The 23,005-nt window shown below is 42.0% G+C and overlaps 1 protein-coding gene across 2 annotated transcripts in view; it reads right to left on the reverse strand.

Annotated features, from left to right (window-relative positions):
• Positions 1-12,051, reverse strand: part of CSRNP3 (cysteine and serine rich nuclear protein 3) — an 88,870-nt gene extending 76,819 nt beyond the window's left edge. Inside the window, exon 1 of one of the 2 annotated variants that reach the window (XM_083409114.1) lies at positions 11,923-12,051. The gene's annotated coding sequence lies outside the window, so the exon portion shown is untranslated. The remainder of the gene's footprint in view (positions 1-11,922) is intronic. The other variant, XM_083409115.1, reaches the window with a different exon arrangement.
• Positions 12,052-23,005: the final 10,954 nt, after the last annotated feature.

The following is a 23,005-nucleotide window of genomic DNA, read 5'->3' on the forward strand; positions in this document are numbered from 1 at the left end:
TTTGACTGGGGACTGGTGAATAGTGAGCCAAAGTGGTGCGTAGCAAAGGGTTTCCCCCACCTGCTACTCTTCTGCTTCAAATCACTTCTCCAGCTGCTTTGCAGCAGTGGAACACAACTGATGTTTGAAGGCATGGGCTGCAATGCCATCACATCCCATAAGGCTGAGTTTTGTTCTTGGGAGTGAGAAGAGGATTCTAGCCTGTGAGGCACTGACAGCATGGGTGGTGAAACGAACATGATTTCAGAAAAATCCTTTCAACGAACCATCAATGGAAAACAGGAGCTAGAAGAGTACCCCACCTTTGTCACCTTGGACACAGAGATGTCAGTGCACACAAACCTCACCTAACCAATGGCTAGAAGGAGGGCCTGCCTATTTGCCCAGTCTCGGGGTCTAGCTGTTCGCTGTGCTAAATGATGTCCCACCCAGCCCTACAAAAGGAAGGTGCAGAGGCCATGTTGCTTGTTAGTTGAATGTCTTAGCTTACACTTAGCTATGCCTTTGCGTTTCCACTTCACCACTGAGCTTTGCAATCTGTGAGCGTCTGCTTTATGTACCACTCAAATCTGAAAACAAAAGCCTTTGGGAAAACCAGAGTGATGAGTTCCAGTTCCTCATTGGATGAGGAAATCCAGGATTTCCCTCTTCGTTTGAAAAGGATAGTTTTCCACCTAGACTAGGAGTAGGCACCGAAGTGTCCTCTGGTGAACTACAGCTCCCCTGACCATTGGCCATGCTGACTGGGGCTGATGTGAGTGCACAACACCCAGAGGGCACCTTCTTGGCTACCCCTGCCCTAGACTGTGTGACCTTACCTGCAGGCATCATTAAAACCTTCTGCAAAGGGGTATGTTACATAGATTAATGCTGGAACCAGCAATGGGTTCTTTCTCAACAAAATCAGGCTTTGAAGTCCTAGCTCCCAGATTGCTGCATGGGACTTGCCCTCAAACAGTCTGCCGCCCTGCTCTACCTCACTCATACAAGCTGACAATACTGAGGAGGTTCCCAGCTTTCAAGTGTGCTTCACGCTACTCATCATCCAAGTGCTCAAAGACTGCCTGTGTGACTCACAATCACACACAGGTCATCTCCTCAGTGCAGCACACATAAAAAAGTGTTGCTGAAGCACATTAAAAGCAGAGACTGAAGCATTTTGCACACCTCTCCAAGCACATTTACTCACTGATGCAAATGGCACGTTGTCTTCCAGGAATCTGACACACACAGAGATTCTCAGAGGAAGCCGCAACTTGCTATGCCAGAAGACAGCTAACATAAGATTTGTGAGAAGGCTGCTTTGTTCCTTCATTTTTACCTGAACTAACCCTCACATTCCACAGTTTGCCCAACGTAAAATGCACTTAAAAGTTAATAGAATCAAAGATAGCCATTAAACCATTACGAAACATGATGTGGAAAAATATGTCCTATATTGTATGCAAATAGCAATCTCGATTATTCTGAGTAAGGGTTTTTATGTACCCAAAATGGAAGGATGCATGCACAAAAGAGAGGCTTGGGGAATCTACAAAATTTGCCAAAGCACAAAAATCTTAGAGGAAACCCCACCTTAAAAAACAAAAACAAAGATGACTGAGCATGCTCAGTGGGCATTCAGTGCTGACCTTTTGGGGGGTGGGGTGGAATGGAAAACCAAGAGGGGAATGGAATTGTGTGTCTGGATCAACTAAGGATGCAATACTAGGCATGCATGTTTGGGTGTAAGAACAAAATAACACTTATTCTGGGGTAAACATTCATAGGATTGCAGAGTAAATTCTGCACTATTTCCATTTTTATTTTTATTTTAGTTTTATACAGTTGTATAAGATGACTACTGGAAGTTGAACCAATATGACTGATCGCCTAACTTCTGCAACTGATTTTTTTAAAGGATTAGCTAAGTGCAGCTATTGTCTCCTTGCTAAACATTTCTTGGAATGAAAACTACTAATACAGATAAGCCTTGCTAGAGATTCAGTTAAGGAAAATGACATCTTTGTATGACTACTACACAGATGGGTACACCCACTAGTGAATTATTTAAAAATAATTCTCTCCTTTTTTTTCTGTGATCCAGTCATAACATTGTTTAGGGTTGGGTTTTTCCTGAAGAAAATTATAGTAAGAGATAGAAAGCTTAACAGCCAGATCTTTGAAACACGGAATGAGTCACAGTTTGACATCTCAGTTTGGCCTCAAATGCACCAAATGAACAGAAAAAAATCCAGGTAAAGTTATCTAGAAGCTGAACATGTTTGCTTCAGAACAGAAATGAGCTCTTTTCTAAATTAACATTATTATTAGCAGATGAATGCATGAACCAGATGTTACATATAAAGCATTGTTGTGAAGTACTGAGTCGCACAAAATCCATGTTCACAGCCCAGTAATTGTATATCATAAACTGGTATCTAGGGAATGATGTGAAAGTTAATTTCTGATGCCTGCAGTTCAAGACACTGGGATATTTTATAAAAGAAAATACTTATGGTGAGTTTAGCTCCCTTTCCACATTAGAAAATCGAGTCTGATATTTTTCCATGCTACTGACTTTGTATGATTTCTAGGTGAACAGAAAACACTGACAAATCCATGCCTTGCTTTTGACCACACATAGGATAGCTTCATCAGTCTATATAACTTCAACCTGCAAAGCTCAGAGCAGTGGTTCCCAATCTTTTTCCACCACTTGAAAATTGCTGAGGTCTTCATGACACACACCCCATGCCTGTTGTAGCAACTGAAATTCAACAGAATGCAAATAGTAATACAATAGAGTACAATATGAGAAATAAAAGAAGCAGTAAGAATGCAATTACAAATCTATATGGCTATTCAGTGTGATGGACATGCCATATCCTATCTTCAACCACAAACCTAGACATGCCACAGACCAGTGGAATGAGGCTTGAGAACCACAGTTTGTGAGTCTTGGCTTAACAACCTGTTACATACACATAGCCAACAAAAGCAGCAAGTATGTGTATTACGATACAAATAGCATTGCATTCATGCAAATGTGGGTTTTCAGGTCTTCTTCTTCTTTGGCGATCACTCGTAGACAGGTAAGATTGTCTTCCATATGCACGGTTTTAACAATGAGTCCATAAGTGACTGTGGAGGCCAATTCTGGATCCACACATCCTTCCACAGTGGGGACATTGGTTTCCGGGTAGGAGTTGGTCACGGTGGGGATTTGCCTTCCTCTTAGCACGCTTCTCCCTTGCGTCCTGAGTTTGAGTGTCTTCAAAGCCCATGGCACCTTTGGTAAAGGCCGTTCTCCAACTGGAGCGCTTGCAGGCCAGTGTTTCCCAGTTGTCAGTGTTTATACTACATTTTTTAGATTTGCCTTGAGACAGTCTTTAAACCTCTTTTGTTGACCACCAGTATTACGCTTTCCATTTTAAAGTTTGGAATAGAGTAGTTGCTTTGGAAGACGATCATCAGGCATCCGCACAACATGACCAATCTAACAAAGTTGAGGTTGAAGAATCATTGCTTCAACACTGGTGATCTTTGCTTCTTCCAGTACACTGACATTAGTTCACCTGTCTTCCCAAGTGATGTGTAAAATTTTTCCAAGACACCATTGATGGAATCTTTCGAGGAGTTGGAGATGGCATTTATAAGTGGTCCATGTTTCACAAGCATATAATAAAGTTGATAGTACAATAGCTTTGTAAACAAGCATTTTGGTTTCCCTGCGAATGACCCGGTCCTCAAACATTCTGCACTTCAATCGGGAGAAAGCCACACTCGCAGAGCTCAGGCGATACTGGATTTCGGCATCAATGTTGGCCTTTGTGGAAAGATGACTACCTAGGTAGGAGAAGTGATTGACATTTTCCAACGTTACACCATTGAGTTGGATTTGTGGTGCTGCAGAGGGGTTGTTTTGTACTCGTTGGTGCAGCACCAAAGGTGTTCAGGTACAGCTGCAGTCACAATAAGGTGACCACAAGACAACAATTTCTCCAGGAAGCATGATTGTAAATAGATCAGCTTTATCTCCTGGGGCACAAGTAGCATCTTAAAAATCTTGTCCCTGTATTGTAAATTTATTACAAACTTTAGAAATATTTTAAAAAATCTGATCCTATTCCCTGCAACCTCCCATCCCTGTGATTAGTAGATGCCAAATTATCCAGAGGCCATCCTTTCCTTTTTCTTGACTGCATCGTGGGGATTGTGAAATCGTAGCTACTAGACAATAACTCTGCTTTCCCCATTCCTCTCTTCTTTTCTCCTCCAACCCCATCCTTCATTGTTAGTTGTATAAATATGCCTTATCAACCCATTCTTTTCTCACTTCCCTCTCTTCAGCCACTGGGAAGCCACTTCTGAACACCTTTTTCTTCCTCTTCTCTTGTTTGTCCCCAACTGAACTGGTCCTTTAATTTTTTTTGTTCCTGTTGCTAACATCTAAGTCACTTTATGAATAGCACAGTGGATAGCACAAAACATTGCTCTGGAGCATGCTACCATGTGTTCTATAGGAAGCTAGTAATATAACCAGTGTTACTTATTGTTGGCGTATCCCTAATTTTGTATATTAAGCTGTTTCTGTTATCACTTTGGAAAGCTTCTGTAATCATCAGGCTTTGATGAAACTGACTTGTTTCCATTTGTTGAAGTTTAGCTTTCCAGAGACAGTAGTACCTCGGGTTACATACACTTCAGGTTACATACGCTTCAGTTACAGACTCTACTAACCCAGGAATAGTACCTCGGGTTAAGAACTTTGCTTCAGGATGAGAACAGAAATTGCACGGTGGCGGTGTGGCAGCAGCGGGAGGCCCCATTAGCTAAAGTGGTGCTTCAGGTTAATAACAGATTCAGGTTAAGAACAGACCTCCAGAACAAATTAAGTACATAACCAGAGGTACCACTGTACTGGTTTGCATTGAAAAATACCTTGTTTCAACTGCCTTTGCTTTACATCGGTTGCTATGCAACACATGATGCTGTTTTGAAGAGAGAGATGCCTTGTTAGTTTATAATGCTTTAAAAGAAAGAGCTAAACTAGATATCTGAACCTTATAATCCAGTTACAGGTATTTGGCATATAGTGTCAATATGTTCCTTAACAAAGAAAAAACTATTAAGTGCAATTATTGTAATTAATCAGAAACTACCATATTTACTTGAATCTAATGATCACTTTTTTTGGCCAAATTACATTGCGAAAATTAAGGTGAGCATTAGATTCGATGGCACATTAGACTTGAGTAAATACAGCAGTATTTTATATATTTTATATATCTTCTAAACCACCTGTTTGTAATTCTAATGAGCTGCCGAGGAGTTGCAAGCTTCATTGGAACGGGACTTTTAACAAAAAATTCTAGGGGAACAATATATATATATATATATATATATATATGCAATTATTTTAGCATTATATTCATTTGTTTAATACATTTATGAACTGCCTCTTTATTATAAAAAACAAACATTTCCAGAGTGGCTTTAGTCTACCTAAATCAAATAGAAAATGATATATTACAATATCATTGGACAGGGATATAGAACAAATAATTATTTGCTGTGTTGCTTGCAGTAGAAACATGAAATAATTAATTAAATGACTTTCCTATTATACTTAACAGTGGGTTTAGTGAATCATGTGACATGTTGAAAATCATAAAATATATCCACACACCGTCCTTCACAGGGAGGAAATAAAATAGTGGCCATGCTCTCTATAAAAACCTGCTCAAGTATGAATTATTTCTACCTTGACACACTTTTAAAATACCTGTGCAGTCCAATGGGACTTATTCCCAGGTAACAGGGTAAGAGGACTGCAGCCTTAATTCTTCCAAGAAGAAAACCTTTTGCTTAAAAAAGACCAAGGTGCTGCTGCAATCCTTTCTCATTTTGAAGTCGGTAGCAATGCTCTCATTGATTTGAAAGGATCAGCATTCCACTCAGGAATGCATTTCAGAGAAAATTCTGTATCTAATCTAATATGTGAAGAGACTTCTTTCAGTGACTCATGGTTTCCAGCGGGAGAGAAATGGGTGGGGTGGGGTAGGGAGAAGGAAAAGGGAAGAGGAAAGCAACACCACTGTTCCACCCTTGCATTCACCTCCTGGCAGAAGTCTAGCAGGGTGCTGAACTAGCTGCTGCAGCTGCCTTCACTCTCCCCCCCCCCCGCCTCCTCCTTACTATAGGATTTCAGCCTTACAAGTGCTTAAAAATCAATAAAGAGCAGGATCAATGAAAGATAACGTTGTGTGTGTAACCCCTCTGAAATAAATGAAGTTAAACGTCCCTATTTTATTGGATCCAGACTTACCGTAGTCACACCTACTTGGTCATCGTAAGCTCTACTGGTCGTTGGTATACAAATTTAATAACCAACAGTAAATAATAATAATAATAATAATAATAATAATAATAATAATAATAATAATAATACTGAAACCAAAGGGATGACTGGCTAACTTTCTTTGCAATGGGTCTTCTCTAGATATGACTAATGTATGGTTGGTATTCATCTGTCTCAAGATACAATGGAAGAGTGTGCCTTTGGGGGTGAAGTCAAACCATTGAAGAGTTACAGCGCCTGCTGTGGCCGTAGAGGCTGATACGCAAGAGATATGTTTTGTTGCAGCTGGGGCAGATGGATGAAGGTGTCCAGTTGTGCTGATAGGTGTACCATGGCGTTTTTCTCTCTGCCCTTCTCCCAGTGGTCATTTTGCCTCTGGTCTAACAGGGACCAACAATGCAATCCTAACTGTGTCTACTGTTACTCCCAGGCCTTAGTTTGGATCAAACCCAAATATTATTAAAACCCACATGCAGAAAATGCAAGAACTGCCCCTGGACAGGAATTACAGTGGTACCTCAGGTTACATATGCTTCAGGTTACATATGCTTCAGGTTACATACGCTTCAGGTTACACAATCCAATAAGCCAGAAATAGTGTTTCATGTTAAGAACTTTGCTTCAGGATAAGAACAGAAATTGTGCTCTGGCGGCGCGGCAGCAGCGGGAGGCCCCACTAGCTAAAGTGGTGCTTCAGGTTAAGAACAGTTTCAGGTTAAGAACGGACCTCCAGAACGAATTAAGTACTTAACCCAAGGTACCGCTGTAAATCGGTAAACCTTCAGCATTGTGCAGGAAGAAGACTGTCACCATTTAGCCAAAACAAACACACACACAAATATTAAAGGTTCTGAGACAAAGCTTAACTTTGTTGCTGCTTAAATGAATGGAAGCGGGCTTCTTTTGTGTGAGAGGAGCAATGCAGGGATTTCAGAGAGCTGCAATAGTTCCTTTTTCTACATTTACCACCCACTTTCACAGCTACTGGAACCTTTTATCTCCCAGCCTCCCACACAAGCACTCCCTTCTCCCCACCCTCCCAAGTAGGAACTGCAGCCAAGGCTGGTGGGCTTATCTCCATTCTACAAGGCGGATGAATGCTTGCCAGCAGCACTGAAAGGTAGCACAGGATAAGAAATTACAGGTCTGTGGTTCACACAATTATGAAAGAACTTTGAAAATTAGCGTGGCAATGCTGCACGGCGTAGCCCCTGTTCTGCATCTTCTCGGTTCCTTGTTATTGTAAGAGGGGCTAGGTGGATATTTTTAGCCATAGAAAGGCAAATCCATCTGCAGTAGAAGGTTTCCAAGGAAACTGAATAATTGAAATATGTGTTGAACTAAGATCTGTTTCTACCAATTTCTCTTGATTACAGGAGCTGCTCCCACACGGCGCCTAGTCGCTGAATTCGGGCTTGTGGGAGAGCCGAGTTTGGGAATTGCTGGGAAGAGAAGCGGAGTCAGAGAAGAGGCTCACAGACTGTGTACACATGTCATTTTATTCTAGAATCAATGGAAATCGAGTACCATTCCCCCCCTGCCCCCGCCGCACACAATCTGGACCTAATGCATATTTGTTGCCCCTAAAATGCGCTTCTTGAGAGACTGGTTTCATTCTGAAAATAAAAGCTCGCTGCAGATCGATTCTGCATTACTCTACTACAATGTGTCCACTTGGAAATGGGGAAGCAGATGTCAGTGGGCCTGGCAATGGAGCCACACCTGCATTGGGGCAGTGGCGTAGCGTGGGTTGTCAGCACCCGGGGCAAGGCAAGTAATTTGCGCCCCCCCCCCCGCTGCACTGTCCCTCCCCAAGATAGTCCCTCGCTCTCTCTCCGCACCGCACCGCACGCCTGGCACCCTCCCCTCCACAGTGGGCGGCGACCCGGCGGCTCGGATCGGATTCGCACAGCCAGCACTGCAGTGAGAGAGTGAGTGAGCCAGGTAGGGGCAGAGAGCTGCGAGTGCGAGCGCGCCCCCCCCCCAGATGTTGCGCCCGGTGCGGCCGGCCCCCCTGCACCCCCCACGCTACGCCACTGCATTGGGGGTGAGAATATACCAAGAGTGGAATTACCACTTCCTTATTCTCTCACCTGAGGCAGGTGCAGGGAGGAAATGATGTGGATAAGCTAATCAAGCGGAAGGTTTTCAAATGCGTATCAGGTGACCACACCCACACTTGAGGATGCCAGGATCTAGACTCAATCTAGATGGAAAGTAGCAAATTGCAGATGAGCATGAATTATTCCTGACTGAGGAAAATGGGTGTTTGTTTGGTTGGTTGGTTTTTTGGTGCTACAAATGGGGTAGTATACGCAGCCTGACTCCGAACAGATAAATGTTAAACTGAATACTAATAAAGGCATTTGAAATATAAAAAAGTAAGCATTATAAGTAACAGGGGGATCCATTAAAATTATCTGTAAATTGAAAAAAAAGGTGGCGTATGAAGGGGGGGGGGAATGGCAGAAAGGGGAAGGGAAATGCCAGGATTTTGAAAGAAGTATTGGACCACTGCTTTTGACAAAGTTGAACAGGAATACTAAATAATGATCACATTTAATATTTAGCTGGGTTTCTCCCCCATGTATTTTTAATATTTAATTGCCCTCCCACACTTCTCCCACATGTGTGTTTATGTGGTGGGGGGTGGGGTAATGTCCTTTTAAATACTTTCATACCCAGATTTTTTCTTCTCCTTGTGGGTTTTTTTTTTCTTTTAGACTTCTCTCAATCTTTTTTTCCATTATGAGCTTTATAATGCGTTTTCCTGTACAGTGGTACCTCGGGTTACATAGGCTTCTGGTTACATACGCTTCAGGTTACAGACTCTGCTAACCCAGAAATATTACCTCAGGTTAAGAACTTTGCTTCAGGATGAGAACAGAAATCGTGCTCCGGCGGTGCGGCGGCAGCAGGAGGCCCCATTAGCTAAGTGGTGCTTCAGGTTAAGAACAGTTTCAGGTTAAGAACAGACCTCTGGAACGAATTAAGTACTTAACCCGAGGTACCACTATAACGTTTTTTGAAACGTGTCTAGATCCAGCCTGAAACTCCTTTGCTACCAGGCAGCATCGACAGTGGTCTGGGATGACTGGCTTGTAGCCAAAAACCTCTGAAAAACACCAGGTTGGTCAAGGCTGCTCTAAGGATTATTACCATATACTGTAAGTCACTAGGAGCTCCCTTCTATTGAACCAGCAACAAAGGAAGATAAAGATTTATCAAAATACTGTGTGTGCATGTGTGCGATACTTTGCAAATGTGAATATTCTTTTAGACATAATACTCTATATACATTAAAAAGAAGTAGCAGCAAAGACTATGCACAGTACAGAGGATAGCAGGCAGCTTTAACAGGCTGAAAGGGAGGCATTCAAAGTAGAGTGAAGCGCATGACGCCATGAGCAAAAGCATTTCTGTTTGCCTGGTGGAATGATCTGCCCTCTCTTCCCCCATGCTCTGTTCCAGGGGGTTCCCTTGATCCCTCAAACCAATTGGGAAGGGGAGGATACAGAGGTGCGTAGGTGGAGAAGTCGGAGAGCCATGTTGTGCCATTTCATTGACTTCCAGAGAAGTCTTTGCATTGACTTCCAGAGAGCTCATTAGTTGAACCCTGCCCACAGAATAATCCTGGGCTTAAAACAATGGGTGTGCAGCGCAACATTGTACATTGCAGTGCCTAATTGAATGAGAACTATACAAGTAGTGCTGGTGTTCTGGCCTGCATAATGTATAATGTGGCCTTTGCCATTTGCAAGAATTTACTTATACAGTGGTACTCGGGTTACAGACGCTTCAGGTTACAGACTCCGCTAACCCAGAAACAGTACCTCGGTTTAAGAACTTTGCTTCAGGATGAGAACAGAAATCGTGTGGCAGCAGCAGGAGGCCCCATTAGCTAAAGTGGTACCTCAGGTTAAGAACAGTTTCAGGTTAAGAACAGACCTCCGGAACGAATTAAGTTCGTAACCTGAGGTACCACTGGAGTCAGTCCATCTAGCCATTACTGTCTGTTTTGAGGGGCAGAGGCTCTCTTGGGTGAAGATCCTGCCTACCTCTGGAAACAGATTGTATTAGGTGGGTGATACAAGGGATCTTTGGCATGGGACCATTTGTATGCAAAGCATGAGATCTACTACGTTATGGCACACAGAAGAAGATTAAAGAATGAGGACCACCTTCATATTTAAAGCTGGGATTCACTGCAGTTTTTTTGTGTATGCCCACCAGAATCACTCTTCATATGAATTGTACATTATTGTGCATTTGTTTTTCCTCAAATTATTATTCATATATAGAATGTTTCCCATCAGCATTTTGATTTTGATACATTAACCGGGAAATGCACCAGTTTCAGTACCGAGAAATGCCATTACATAAAGGGAGGGCATATTAGTTCACATCTTCAGCTTCCTGCTGCATGATTTTGCTCTCTAAAATATTCACTCTTTTGATGCAATACAGTACAATATTTTGTCCATTTTAACAGGCAGCCCTTTGACACTATACAGGCACATTCGTAGAATAACAGACTTGAAGAGTTGAAAGGGACCTTGAAGATCATCTAGTCCAACCCCCTGCAATGCAAGAATATGCAGCTATCCCATACGGGGATCAAACCTGCAACCTTGGTGTTAGCAGCACCATTAGATATAAGCTCCCACTCCAAATTATACCAGGAGTTGGCAGCGCTCCTAGGAAAACTATGTAGGTCAGTGTATGTTGTCCCTGTACATGTAGTTGCACAATAACCCAATTTTAACCGCTGAACCAATATTGTTCATTGCCATGATTTAAATTAGAGAACTGAACAGCAAACATGGCGAGCTGATGTGTTTTTCTGCTGGTTTTAGCCACTGAAATATCAGTGCTAGAAAATCCGTGGAGTTGTTTCAAATCAATAGTAATCCACACTAAGCGGTACACTAACTGTTAAATGCCTTATTTTGAATAGGGCAACTAAAAGGATTGTATTTTCATTTCCCTTACAAATTATGAGGGAATGGGATATTCATTCAAAAACTGAAAGCACGATGAAACCCGTTAAAGCCACTGACCACTAGAAGTTGTTTCCTCACTTCTTCCAATGGAACATTTCTGAATAACAGCCTAAAGAGCCCATATCTTGACCAAATGTTACATCATCAAATGCAGTGCCTTTTTTCCTAGGCCTAAAGAAACACTCTTTTGATTTCCCAGCACTTGTCTTTTTGCTGTGATCATAATATCTACAGTTCAGCAAAAGCTTTGTACTGTGCACCACGTTATCTGTGTGCCCTAACTGCTCCCCCTTCACTTAAGACTGACAGCTTAGCTCACACGTTAAGAAAGTTGCCAGAGAGATTTGGACGAGCTACAGATTTTACTGTATATGGATTGCTTACTGGAAGAGATGTACACACAGGAAAGACTAGCAAATTGCTAAACTGCCTGAAAGCCATTAGCACTGCGCAGGCTACACCAAATGCGCACGCAAGCATTTTATACGACGCAGACAATGCTCAAGGACTTGTGCAACAAGAACAACAAAACCATCTGCTCGGTCCTCTCTCCCTTCCCCCACCCCCTTGAATTACCTGTGATCGGGATTCTGTTATTTCAGCTCCGTCAAGGCAGACTGAAAGGTTCACTCCTTCTTCCACCAGCCATTGAGCGGTGGTCAGCCAATCAGAGACAAGACATCCTGGCATCCTCTGGAATGCTCTCTCTTCCTCTGCCTCCTCCCTTCTACCCAGTTCTGTGCAAACCGCGCTGGGGAGGGGGTGGGGAGAAGGAAGATAAGCAAAGCCAAGGCAAAACATGCTGAAACCAAAAATAGGAAGAGGTGGGATTTCTGCACTGAGAAAATAGCCAAACCAAACATTTTCCTAGTTAGCTATTGCTAAGGAACCGATACAGTATTATTGTTTTCTATGTCCAAAATAAATCATCCTGTCAGCCAAGGAACGCTTTGTAGGTAGGCAGCAGGAAGTGAACTAGAAATATGGGCAAAGTGTTTGGATGCAAATCAATAAATTAATCATTTGCATGAAGCCATCACACCAGTCACCAGATTTCAGAGCAGTAAATTTCAGCAAACCAGTGCCCACAGCAGCCTTACTGTTTTAATGAAGCTACCCAAAAGTGAGTGGCTGAAATTCCATGAATGGGAATCCAGCCCTGATGTCACTAACGTATGGATAATTTAAAAACTGGTTGCAGGTTCTGTTTTAAATCCCTGTTATATCAGCAAGCTAAATGCAGTATTATCTTTTTTTAAAAGAAAAGAAAGGAAATGAATAAAAGCATTCAACAGTGCATTTTACTCCCTCCCTCTGCTGCAATGGAAAATTTTGATTGATGAACCTGACTTGAAACATTAGGTACTTTTATATAAAAAGCAGCAATGCAGTCAGCAACTCCAGACACTGAAGCACCAAATGCCTGGGAATCCAATAATTCCATTCAGGCTATTGATATGGCATGATATATGAGAAATGTTGCATAAAGGCATTATTGTAATGAGTGGCATTCAAATAAGTTTTACTCAGGGTAGACCAGCTGACATTAATGGACCCAACCTAGTCATATGTAGTAATTTAAATTCCTGTAACACTTTACACCACAAATGTTCCTATTAATTTTTGTTCTGCCTATGCTGTGCTATAGCCCACCCTTACAGCAATAATGTGGCATTGGAGAAGCATCGCAGAACAAACTGAAGCAGAATAAACCCACCACTAACACACTATTACTACGGTGTCAAGAACATGTTGCAGATTGCACCCACAATATTTATTTTCAATCAATCAATAAAACACCAGTGGGAAATAACTGCTGCAAGAACTATTGCCTGGACATGGAAATCATTACAATTATTGTTATGATTCCAACTGCCTTCCAACTCTAAAATTCTACGATTCTACGATTAACTACGGATCAATGGTATAATGCAATTTACTGAACAGCATTATTGGGAGAAAACTGACAGGAAAATTAAAAGCAGCAAGAGGCCAAAAGAAACACGACAATTTTTATGCAGTCATGTGTGACATTATTGCTAACACAAACAATGAGACATATGGTAGAACAATACCCATAGTTCATAGCACAAGTCTAGAGTGTATGAAGTACACATTTTTATTTTCCTGCTTCCCACCTCCCCGCTTCCGATAAATTCTAAATGGTATTGATACAATACCTTTTATGTATGGTCCTCAATCTAAACAATGCATGTTACTGTACATAATTCCATATCTGTAATACTTGTCAGAATTCTGGTGTATACACTTCAACACTTGGTTAGCATATTCAGAAATGTTTACATAAGTGTTTATTGTTGCTTTAAGTTTATGCAATTGTTGCATGTCATATTCTCTGACATAAGCAAAGAGATATCTCAATGCAACCGTGTTTATATATGAAAAGGAATAGAAACTATGTGATAACCAAACATTATTTTTTTTATTTCCTTTGACAGCGCACTTTGCAACTTTGATGCAGTTTGCTTACATTATTTCTCCCTGCCATTTGTAAGCATACATCTGATCACGGTCATTCATAACCATTCATATAACCATTTGTTTAATAGTCCATGAAGTAATAAATTTTCGGCAAATTAAGAAATGCACATGTTAATGCAATGTTAAGCACATAGGTTGGCATTGCTAGATTTACAAGAGATTTACAAGAGAATATGAATTGTTCCTACTCTTTGCTTCAGCTATTGAATGAAAGTTTAGATTAGGGGCTGCCAACCATTTTTGGACCAATGGGCATATTTCAAATTTTGACAAAGTGTTGTTGGTGATAGGCACAAAATGGCTGCCACGGGGTACTGCATAGCACAAGATGGCTGCCATGGGCAGCATGGCAAAACACAAAATTAGAATGCATACATTGCTGCTTCCCTGGCCCCAGACAACTTCATGATTACTGTAGGAACTCAGCTTATGCCCTGCTGGTCCTGATTAAGGAAATAATACAATATTGATTCTCTCTGAGTCTCTCATCTCTCTCTCTCCCATACCTACGATGGTGTTGATTTCTAATAAGAGACAGCATTCCCCGGTGCCAGGTGGCCCCACCAAACATATACACATATGTACACATACAGATCACAGACACACATGCATCTTTCTCTCCCCCACCCCCCGTTTCTCACGCACTTCAAATATGTGCAGCCGCACATGCGCTTCCTTCTCTCTCTCTCTCTGTCCAGCATCTTTACCAGCTTGAGTGAAAAAAGCCTTGTGCTTCAAGGTCCCCCAGGCCATCCCAATAACTCACACTTCACACATCAATTTTGTTTAAGGTTTTTGGCATGAATTTGGCCACAACTTTATTTAAATACACACATGTGAGTGGTTGCTTAGCCATTGGTTACGACTATCTGTCCTTGCCCCAGGGACAGAACTGACTTCCGGATTCCAGCGGAAGCCCTTGCCCCAGGGACAGAACTGACTTCCGGATTCCAGCGGAAGCCAGTGAGGGAAACAATTTTTGGGGAGAAAATGAAGCTGGGCCTCAGTCCCTCACTTCTCACCCTCATGCTCCTGGTGGCTTTCACGGCCCAAGTCTGATGCCAGGGACAAGGACGAAAAGAATGGCAAGCCCCTGGATTCCTTTAAGAGAATTCCCTTTACGCACCACCATTGGAGGGGTAGGCACTTACCCCTCCACCAACCAATTTTAACCAATGCCTAACCACCAACCTTACAAGTTGTGATGATTTGCTACGCAGTAGGCAAAAACCAAATGGCAACAGCCAATCAGCCAAATGGACAAAATTTCTACTAGGCCCCTGCCCCAAGGCAGATGACCCCATGACAGGCATAGCAAGGTCAGAGGACAACGAAACCCCCCCCTTTTTTCAGGGAGGGTGGGCGGGTGATCCAATGCATGCAGCCCAACACACTCCTATTTCTCTTCTAAGGCCACCAAAAGTAAGTGGATATATTAGGACCTAATTCTGATCCCTGAGAAACTTAACTGACTTTTTGTCCCTTACCCTAAATAACCAGCCTTTCAATAAAAATATTTGTCCTCTTCCCTTTCACCAGTTCATTAACGCATACGGATACAAAACAATTTGCCTATGGTTAAGTTCCAATCTGGTATTGTTCCACGTTCTTCAAAAATGCCAGTTGGCTCACAGCGCATTCCTGCACACATGACTACTCAGAAGTCAGTCCTGCTGAGTTCAATGGGACATCCTTGCAGCCAGGTAAGCGTGAAGTGTCAGTCACCACTTTCCGTTGGTCTGTTGAACAAAAATAGAGTTTCAGATTTAGTCTGGCACCTTACAACTGCCCTCTTCCACATATCCTGCCCACCCACAACTTTCATACATGTTCTAGACCCTTATCCGCCTTAACAGGTCTGTAATTATTTGCGTTGTCCACTCCCTAATCCTTGCCTTAAATAAAGGCAACATCAGCTATTCTCAAATCACCGGACTGAATCAATACAGTCAAAGAGAAGCCAGGAATATGACTTGAGCTATAGCTGCAATCTAATGCTGACATACAGCGACAAGTTCAGAAGATGACACAAAAGGACATGCAAGGTGAACTGCCTATGGGCACATAATCACTGCAAGTCAGACCAGACTCCAAGGGCATAAACTGAAAATGTCAAATATCTACAAGATTCATGGACGGAGCAATTGGCTTTCTTTTGCAGCCTTTAGCACATGCATCCCAAAGCTGACCCATTTCTTAAACCTAGCCTGAAGACTGGAGACAAGAGTTTGCAGGATGAAAGAGAGGGAAAGAACAAACATTTTTTTGAACCAGAGTACAGTAGTTATAATGCATTAAACTCACTATGCAGAATAACCCAAGAAAATTTAGGGAAGGGAAATTGAAAAGCTGAGATGATAACAACGACCATCACACTGATAGATAAAAAACATGTCTCCAAAGCATGCTGTTTTCATTAATGCGATATGACCTGCTGCACCCCATGATTATTTCAAGGGCATTATAGGGCTAGCTGGAAGTCCTGCTAGACCTGTATTTAAAGGTGTGCCAAGTAGATTAGCAAAAGTTACCTGTCCCTGAACAGTGTGACATGTTTTCTTCCCAAAGCACCATGGATAGGATAATCTAGATTTGGCATAACTTTCTGTATCTCATTACAGTGGTACCTCGGGTTACAATCGCTTCAGGTTACAAACACTTTGGGTTACAAAATCCGCTAACCCGGAAGTAGTACCTCGGGTTGAGAACTTTGCCCCAGGATGAGAACTAAAATCGTGGTGATGCAGTGGCAGCAGGGAGGCCCAATTAGCGAAAGCGTGCCTCAGGTTAAGAATGGTTTTGGGTTAAGAATGGACCTCCGGAATGAATTAAGTTCATAACCCGAGGTACCACTGTATAGCATGCATGTTTCAAAAACCTAGCCCATTACTTCTGCAACAGAATCTGTGTCCTAATTGTACTTGGAAAATTGAACGAGAAAGTGAGAAAATGTCTGTGTGTATCCTTTGTTATTCTGATACATGAAGGATGCAACCCTAAACACAGTTACTGTGGAGTAAGCCCATTTGAAGTCCTTCTTGAGACTTACGTCTGAGAAAATACGCAAAGAATTGCTCTGAAACAAAGCAGTCCTGTGCATCTCTACTCAGAAATAATTCCTACTAAATTCAGTGGGGCTTACTGCATAATACAGCCATTGATTTCCACGAGATAGATTTATACATGTGGTTAATTGATATGTGAAGCAAATGATATGTACTAAATACACTTAACATTGGCAGCCTCCTGTCAATAGATTGCAACAATGGTTAAGATGTGTTGTTTTTCATCTGTCATTTTTTGTTAAGCCAAAGCTTCTCTTAACTTCACATTTGTACTTATTTATAAAAGTGTAAGTCATCTGTTCAGTTATGAAATAAACGAATTATGAACTTCCCATGTATAGTTGCATTAAGTGTTGATAAAATTAAATGCTTTAGCAATCCTATTTGTCAAAACACATACACACACAGAGAGAGAGAGAGACGAGGGGGGGGGAAAGTATTCCTAGATGGTCAAGGCAAAGAATGACATATGCTACTCAAACTATTTTCCGTGAATAGCTTTTGTATATAGCTTCAATCCACGACACTCAAATGTAGATAAATACTTTCCTTTAAATCTCCTCTCAAACTGCAAACCAAACGAAGCATGGGCATGATAATGGAGTGACACCTAGTGATCGATTGGAGACATGACTGAAACTTTCAAATATTTATTTATTTTTATAATGAATAAGAAATGAAGGTCTCGTTTCAAAATTATTGGAGGACAGTTAACCAAACTCATTGAGAATATTTTATTCTCTGTTAAATTTTATAGACTCTAAAAGTAATGATTAATACATAATATATGTCCATAAAACCCAACTGTTTTCACCCTTGGGGCTTTTTCATAAGCTATTTCAGAGGTGGAGCAATATGGCGAGACTAATTAAACTTTTTGTGGCATCATCTGATTAGAGGAAAATATACATACACTGGTGATAACAACTAAACTGCAAGAATGAGAATCACAGCTGCAATAATTTATATGGGGATTTAAAAAAAAAAAAAACCCACCTTCAAGGTACAAAAAAAATATTCATGGTGTCCCAGTGCACAGAATTCTCAAAAGGATGCCAAAGAGCCACAATGGACAACCAAAAAAGCTGCAACACTAAAGCTGCCATTCTGAAATCCTGAAATACTTCAGCTGCCATTCTTAATTTTCAAGGACATACAGTCCTGAGAAACAAATTTAGTGTGATGGTCACCAAACTTAATTTTCATCAGTTTCTTTACAAAAGGACAGCATCATTGGGAGAGGCCACATGAATGGGTTTCACAGTTACCAAAAAGAAAGCATTGGTTTCGTTATTATTATTTTTTGCATATCCTTGTATACAGTTTGTGTGTCTGGAGCCCCTGTCCCTAGAGCGGCGGCATGTAGGTCAACCTCCTGGCTGATGTAAAGTGGGAGGGCACGCTGTGTAAGTTTGTGCTTTACAGAACCCACCCACTGCACCCCATTGCCCTGCACATCCTCAGTCCCATTCGGGCAGAGAGGGTTACATGCCAAGGCCTATGCCAAGTTTATCACATTCTGAAGTTCAATAAAGTTGTGGCCAATTTGAACCCATACTTTGGTCTCTCGTCTCATTCTTTGGGGGGTGGGGTAAGCTCCACAGACAGGGTTCAGTATGTGTGATCGCAATTTATATCCATGCTTCTCTGTTAGCTTGCATTGTTCTTTCTCTGAAGCCTGGTTTCCATTTAGTCAAATGACAGTGCTCTGCTGTACAGTTGGTACCTCGGGTTAAGAACTTAATTCGTTCTGGAGGTCTGTTCTTAACCTGAAAAGGTTCTTAACCTGAGGTACCACTTTAGCTAATGGGGCCTCCAGCTGCCGCCACACCGCCAGAGCATGATTTCTGTTCTCATCCTGAAGCAAAGTTCTTAACCCGAGGTACTATTTCTGGGTTAGCGGAGTCTGTAACCTGAAGAGTCTGTAACCTGAAGCGTCTGTAACCCGAGGTACCACTGTAGAGGTCTTTCCTGGCAGCTGCATTGTCCCCTCCCACATTGAAGTTAGGCTTGGAAGAAGCCTTCTTTAGCCAATAGTGGGTGTGGGTGTGGGTGTGGGGAGGGGGGTGCTTTTCATGGGGTGGGACAGTTGCAGCATGTGCACAATGCCCGTAGCAGTTCCTCTGGTTTGCAAATGTGCCTGTAGGACCCAAAAGACTGAAAACCCCTAATATGAGAGATTGAAAAAAATCTAATTACAAAACTCTGGGAGAAGTTAAGTCTGAACAAAACTTTAGACCAGAATTTAGATTAGACCTCACATTTAGGCTATTCTTCAACTGGAAGCAGTACAAAGCTCTGAATGACTGATTAGACCTCATATTAGGCATTTTAATGTCAATGAGACTAGTTCCTGTTCTTAAAAATTGCATGTTATATCTTGACTTCTGCTGCAAAACTAAAAATAGCTGTGAATAGCTGGCAGTTGAAGTACATGACACCTTGAAGTAAATGAAACCTTTATACGTTTGCCATTTTATAGCTATTTGTACTAACTGGCCATAGAATTAAAAGGAAGGCATATGCTTTGTGTGGAAAGTTATACACATGTTGTGATTCTACAGTTTGAATACCTGTGCTTAATATTTAAACCTTCTGATGTCCTTCCTCCTTTTTTGTGCTTGGATCAGCCAATTATTTTGTTGCAACGAACAAATGATCCCACATTGCTTTTTCATTTGCAGATAAAAAATTCTGGTTGCCATAGAAATTGCAAAAAGTCGGTTATGGTATCTCAGTTTTACAATAGACAGTGTTTGCTGGGAAACCATTCCTTGTCTAAATTTCTCATATCAGAAATGCTTGACTTATTTTTGGTAGGCGAAAGCAGTGTCTTCCGGAGTGGGCAGAAAATTTATAAATGGTAAATTTCCCCTGAGAAATGTACTACTTTTCAAAATATTGAAATATGATGGCTTTGTTATATGGAAAAATAACATAACTGTCAGTGTTGGGGCAAAGACATCAAATAACATCACTAATAAGACTTGGAGAAAACCTTTTTTGGCATACGATAACCTAATGTGGTTAAAAAAAAAATAGGGGTATCTTAGTTTAGCAGTTTAGCAGCAGATACTGAGGCAAAACCAAGTCCAAGCTACTCTGTCAACAAGTCTAAAGTGGATAATATACATTCTTGAGGGAGCCAGAAGTGATTTGTTTAAGAGCTCACTACTTAGAAGCTTAGCCAGCTTCCCCACTGAAGTTATAGTGAGCTAACATTAGCGCAAAAAGTTTCTGAGCTCTGGGCGCAGTATTGCGCCTAAGAGTTCAGATTAAAACTGCAGAGTAGAAGGAACAGAGGGCCTTTTTCTGCCTCCCCACTTCCAGCTACTCTCTGAAGACTGGATAAGAGACCCTCTTAAGAATATTAGGGGGGTGGGCAGGGGAAGGACTAGACCATGAGAAAAACAAACATAAGATTTTAGCTGCAGCTCATTCATTATCAGCTTTGTATTATTCTTATAAAAATGTGCACCCAGGCATTCCGTTGTTGAGCCCATAACCTGGGTTTAAAGTGCCATTTAGCTCCTAGCTTTCATATCTCAGTTTCTAACACTGTTGGGAAGGGATAAAACCTTCAAATATCCCTTCCTGTCTTCAGAGGCAAGAATGGAGACTGGCAGACCACATTCACACTGCACATTTAAAGCACTATGATACCACTTTAAACCATCATGGCTTCCTCCAGAGAATTCTGGGAATTGTAATTTGGCAAAGCTGCTGAGAGCTGTTAGGATACCCCCATGGCCCTCCCAAAGCTATAATTCCCAGAGTTCACTGGGAAGAGGGATTCATTGTTAAAAACTACTGTGGGAATTTTAGCCCTGTGAAGAGAATAGGGGTTTCTTAAGAACTCTCACCACCCTTAACAACAGCTCCCAGAATCCTTTGGGGGAAGCCATGACAGTTTAAAGTAGTATCATAGTACTTTAAATTAACAGTGTTAATGTGACCACACTAAGGCACCCAGGGCATGGGAGGTTTCTCCACTCCTTCATGAGTGACTTCTGTTTCTTCTTTTTCCTCAGAGTAGTGGCATCTGTGCTTAATGATGTGCTTCTTGTGAGGGATCTTTGCCTGCCATGCCCTCAACAAAATGGCTGCCGGCAAAGGTTAACAACCATTAGGTTGAAGAAGCAATTATGACCAGGGAGAGCATATGGTCACATTTGTCAGGTTGGCAAAACCAGCGGATATTTGAGATTTGAGTGAACACACAGGGTTTGCTCACTCCTGCAAAACCAATAACATTGAGGCTCAGTTATGCTGAGGGGGGATCTCAAAGGCTCCCTGGTATGCACTCACTAAAATGTTCAACTCGAAATCAGTGAGGAAAACTTAGTGTTGCTAATTGCATCTACTAAGAGCAAACCCTCAATAAAAGTATTGTAGAGGAGCAGCAGGGAAGCTTTTTCAGTTTGAGTGCGTCATTCTCTTCCATGCAACCACCATGCTGATGGTGGGCAGGGCCAGAAAGAGGCAAAAGAAGATGGCGCAATACATGTGGTTTTATCTTTGTACAGTAGGCTAACTTCTTTACACAGCTGAGGGTGTGTTCACATTACTGCCTTAGAGCGCCGTGAAGTTGTTCTTCCCCAGCGTTTTCCAGTTATTCACGGCACCACAACCAGATTAATTTCTGTCTGTGTTCATGCCAGGGGGTGCTGATAGCTGACAGTAGCATTTTATAACCAAGTGCAGAATGCATATTTATTTGGCAAACGTGTGTTCAAGGACATGTTCAAACCAAGAAGAAGAAGAAGAGTTTGGATTTGATATCCCGCCTTTCACTCCCCTTCAGGAGTCTCAAAGCGGCTAACATTCTCCTTTCCCTTCCTCCCCCACAACAAACACTCTGTGAGGTGAGTGGGGCTGAGAGACTTCAGAGAAGTGTGACTAGCCCAAGGTCACCCAGCAGCTGTATGTGGAGGAGCGGAGACGCGAACCCGGTTCACCAGATTACAAGTCTACCACTCTTAACCACTACACCACACTGGCTTTCCAAGCAAAAATACCGAGGGTGTGAAGTGGGGCAGTGAAGCATGTGGTTGCGTCCTGGGTGCGTTGACTTGGGAGAAGCCCCCAGACCTGAGGTTCCTCACCCCTGGCCTAGAGGTACAGGCAGAAAGCTAGGGCATATGATCTCACGAGGGCACTTTCTCCCTCAGTAATGGGGGGGGGGTAATTTGTTAGGATTCTTGCTCCATGTTTGCAGTCATGGGATTGTTTCCTATCACATGATGGTATATGTTTTCATTCCACATAATGGGAAGTGACAGAGACAGGATGTTTTTATTACTGTGTTCCGTGATGTGGGACTACTGTCCTTTGTTTCTTTTTATTTGCTGTCTGATGAGAAAGAGGAAGGAGCTAAGTCAGAATGCTCCAAGTGTATTATATGTAAATAAAATAGATTAGCCAAAATGCTGAGCTATTGAGTCTGTTACACGAACCACTAATACTCCGCAGGATCCCTAAGTGTGCTGATGCCTCTTGGTATCAGTCGCTAAAGAAAGCTTTTGAAGCTCCTGAACGACTGACCAGGAGGAAGAGAACATGCCAGTCGGGCATGTGTCTCTACCAGGGTCCTACATGCGAGTAGGACGATCCTAACAGCAGTAGAAGTCACTTCAAAGTGTAAAAAGTGGCATCAGTGTTTTGGAGCAGCATCAAAGAGTGGCCAAAAGATTTGGGTGTCTGCACAGAAAACGTCTGCCAAATGGGGGCATCTTTAAATTTCTCCCGTTTGTGTTCCTTTTGTGTGAGGCAAGATGTTTGGAGGTTCTTCTCCACACCTTTAAAATGTCTTAAAACTGATAATAGAAATGGTTCTGCTGATATGGGGGGGACCCCAGGGTGTGCGGCAAATCCACACATAGGACAGCTGGTTTGGACTGCAGAGGCAATACTTTTCAGATTTCTGCCTCTGGCAGCCATTTTGAGAACACTGGTCTTAGTTCATTGAGAGGAATCAGATTATCGACCTTTATTTTTGTTCATTGTCAGCGCTCAGTAGTTTCAACATGGTCTTTCTTTGTCATTTCCCCTATTGGTCACTTTGTTTATCTTGCTGAATGAAGTTTACTATT

The sequence above is a fragment of the Podarcis tiliguerta genome (assembly GCF_965153285.1).
Source record: "Podarcis tiliguerta genome assembly, chromosome: 1".
Lineage (NCBI taxonomy): Eukaryota > Metazoa > Chordata > Lepidosauria > Squamata > Lacertidae > Podarcis > Podarcis tiliguerta.